Raw genomic sequence first — 4,040 nt, forward strand, 5'->3', positions numbered from 1 at the left:
AAAGCCTGGTAACTGTTGCTTTCATCGTAGGTTGGGTGATTCCTCCTCTTTGAGATGACAAGTGCCAGTACGGACTTGTGCTCCCACGTACCATCGAGTATATATTAGGAGATCACAATAGGCTATATCCTTTATCCTTAGGAAGCTGTGTCTGCCACCCTATCGATCACAATGCACTAAACACAACATTCGGGAAGATTGACTGCCGTACCGTAAAAAGTATTCAGCAGTTTTGCGATTGGTTTGGCAATCCCTCTGTCTAGATTTCCAAAGTAGTCTCTTTCATTCCTTTTCAGACTCCTTAAAGGAAAAGGTCCATCTAAGCACTTGTCACTTTAGGCTTATTAAAAATCGAAGGCGACTAGAGTCATATTTAGCTTTTTCTCAACTCTTAAAAATTGAAAAAGCAAGTTGTGTCAAAGTGTCATAAAATTTATTTTAATTAGAATAACATCATTGTTCCCTCGTTGGTCTTAGGTTGAGAAAATGGAGTCCACCAATCAAGGATTTCCCCTTGGGGGAAATCCTAGTCCCTTCTCCTCTTGGGGAGATGTTGGTGCACCTCATATGGCCACATTGTCCCTTCTAGGACTGACAATTGGCCTGCTAGTATGGCTCTTCTTGACCTCTGTCATTCAAAGCACGTGATTCCTGAGCAATCAAATCAACAACGAGATGATACTAAAGTAACCCCCCAACCTTCTACTTCGTTTCTTTCTCCCTCTCCTTCTTCCTCTTCACTTGGTGAAGCTAGTAAAACTAAAAACCAAGTAACTGAGAAGAAGAAGAAAGGGAAGGAGAAGAAGAAGAAGGAGCCAATGAAAAAAAGGGGTGACCATACATCATCTAGCAAAAATTCACACACTGCACCGTCCAAACCTAAATCTCCATGTGTCATCTGCAAAGGGGACCACTATCATCGAGATTGTCCTTGCATCCCATGGATCTTAAGGGACTGGTCTCCTCATTTGCACAATTCGGTGTCGTCAACCTCTGACGATCATGTTGAGAGTACAATGTCAACTAGTGAAAAGGAAGTCAATGGACAAAAAGGAAGATATAAATTTCCTTCTAGACTGTGTGAAGGTGATCATGCCCTCCACCGTTGTCCCTTCCTGGATGAAGCTAAAAGAGTCTTGGATAACCATCCTGCGTCACCGCAGTGACTTCCTCCTGGATACAGGAAACTCTTGCCGAGTCCATCGCTAGTTGAAAATCCCATTGGCACACCTTTGTTGTCGGTCGAAGCACCTATCATTAAAGATAAACCCTCTGAGTCCACATCAGAGCAAAGTCAACAGGTCGAGATGGCAGTCGACCCAGTCTTGTCTTGAGAAGGTCTACCTTCAGATGACACAGTCACCAAAGAGGATGAGAATGAAACCGTTCAAATCCTCTTTGTAAACACAGACCCCAATGAACATGGGGGAAATCTATCTGTTCCTTTACTGCAGGAAGGCAGTTCATCAGAGATGTATTCGACCTTTTATCCGGTCCCACCTCCAAGCAACCTAGTCGTTTCCTTTGACTGGAATCTACTAGGCAGACCCCGCCTACCATGTAATGTACCATTCCGAATCATAGTGCAAACTTACAGAATGGTCATGGTTGGTACCATCATAGATGAAGGGGCTTCTGTGAGTAACCTTTCCTCAACTGCTTGGAAAGCGCTTGGTTCGCCATCACTTCTGCTTGAGATACAAAATCTAACAGGCTTCCGCACCCTGAGATGGTTGTGATGTTGTTTAATTGCTTCTATCCCTACCTTCGTGTAGGTGGTCTTGATCTAGGGCTTGCAAGACAAACCCTCTATTCCAGCCTTTGATACCTTCACGAAAGTATATGATCGACCTTCGCACAGCCCTAACCTATGGCTCAGGTAATTTTGCACTGCTATGGCAATGTGTCGTGCAGATTCCTCAATTATCCTAAGTGATTTTCTTATCTTGTCAAATACTTAAAGCTATCACCACATAATCAGATATTCGTAATTGCATTCAATTATTAAATGTAATTGCATTCATTCACACATCATATAAGCATAATAAAGGAAATTCATACATAAAATATTGAAACCTGTCAACATAACAAAGACACGAAAATTGTAGAATAACTCCTTTTATTAATATCTGCCAAGTGTTACAGACTTTTTCCACCTTGCGCCTACAACTGCAGGGGTTCACGCACTCAGCCGTGGACTTCTACCCTAGGCCTCTGCGCACTCAGCTGCAGAGCCTCTACCTACGCTACGACCCAAGACTTAGACTTCTTCAGAACTATCACTCTATCACATGATCTCCATTCTATTGATTGATGCCTAAAATACTTAGAGCTTAGCTCTTTTTATACAATCCCATGGTCTGTGGACCATGGGTAGGTCTCTTACAACTAACTTTACTTTACAAAACTAAGGGCAGACTACTCTTTTTGACATATAACACCTTCACGCTCTGCAACCACAAAATTTAGAGTCTTTACAATTATATTACAAAAATTGACTTAACATGGGCTTTTAGCCCGAAAACTACCCTTGGGGGATCCCGTTCCCAACAGGACCCCAACACAAACATCGCGACTCACCCTCGAGTCACTCAGTAGATGTATAGATATTAGTGCGAAGCCTGTCCTGCTTGACCTGGATGACCGAAACTTCGGTTGTGCACTGAGTTGCTGCCTGCTTCGCATCTTCAACTGTCTTCTCAGTTACGACCCCTGTGCTGTCAGCCTGAAGCTGTTGTTGCGTCACTTGCAGAGTCGTAAGCTTGCATTTAATGTTTCATGTGACTATGTAAGCTTCCTCTAGCTAGGGTTTTAGTTGTGCCTTCAGCACTGTTTCCTTGTGCAGTGCTGCGTCCACCTGTTCCTTTAGCTGCTTGGCTTCCTGCAGCTTGGCTAACCTCTGTGTCAGTGTGACGGTTCGCACTGTGCCCTTAACTTTGTCATAACGCTATTGGAGTTCACGCGCTTTGGTCTCTAGCCTCTGGATGTTTGGGTCCTCTTGCAAGTTGGTTAGGATCTCAAATGATTGTTTGAACAATTGTGTGTAGTCTGCTACTGCACTCTCTACTGCCGCGACTACTTCTGTGACAGCGGTCGCCCGCTGTTCCTTTACCTCTGGTGGTGTTGAAGGCTGGGCCCTCAATTGGAGCTCTATAATATGTAGGTTTAGCTCCAATTGAACCTGCACCATCTCTGTCCGAGTGTTGTGCACCCCTGTGGCCAATTTGCAGATGTAGACCTCGACTGGCTCCTCCTCCGGAATGGTGACTCTGGGACAATTATGCATGCCTCCTCCATGAACTATATGATCTTTTTTCTCTAGCTGGTTGCCTCAGCCTCAATGGCAATGGCAACATTTTTCTGTAAGGCCATCTATTCGTTGTTTATCCTCTGTTCGCTGATCACCTGGAGGGCGCGGTGCTCGCGGGCCCTCAGCTTTGCAATTACTCCATCTTGCAAGAGGTGGAGTGCTTTGCATGGAAGAGCTACCAGGTTCAGTCCAAATCCCTTCAAGGTGCTGATAGAGGGCCTGTTAGCCCCATTTTCCATGGTGGGTGCTCCATCTGGAAGCACTATCACACTGGAAGGCTTCGTGCGCAACATATCGACAGCCTCTGACGTGCCAATAGCTGAGCTGGTGGACATCGTACTAGTTTGCGACGCGTGGATTTGTAACTCCTACATCCCGGTCTAGATGGCCCCTAGGATGATCTGCTACTGCTTTTCAAATTGTTGAAGGGCCTCCGCGGTGACATCTCTGACTGTGTCACCGATTTCATATAAGTTGCCCTCTGTCAATGTGTTAGGGTCTAGTGAGGTCTTGGTTGCCTTGGATTTCTTTTTGGACCCTCCCTTCTCCAACTCTCTCAGGCGCTTAATGCGGGAAGACATCTCCTGAGGGTCCACACCGTGCTGCTTTGTGTCCTCCTCTTCGGTCTTAGGTGAAGGCGACCGTGCACCTTTGTCAGAGCCCCACTCTGTGCCACCTGTTTGTTTTCCTATCTCCTTTCTTACCTATTCCGCCTGGGCCTTTTCAGTGG

This window comes from Pinus tabuliformis, chromosome Q, assembly GCF_031772625.1.
Source record: "Pinus tabuliformis cultivar Carrire ecotype Pingquan chromosome Q, CPIR1, whole genome shotgun sequence".
In the NCBI taxonomy this organism is placed as follows: Eukaryota; Viridiplantae; Streptophyta; class Pinopsida; order Pinales; family Pinaceae; genus Pinus; species Pinus tabuliformis.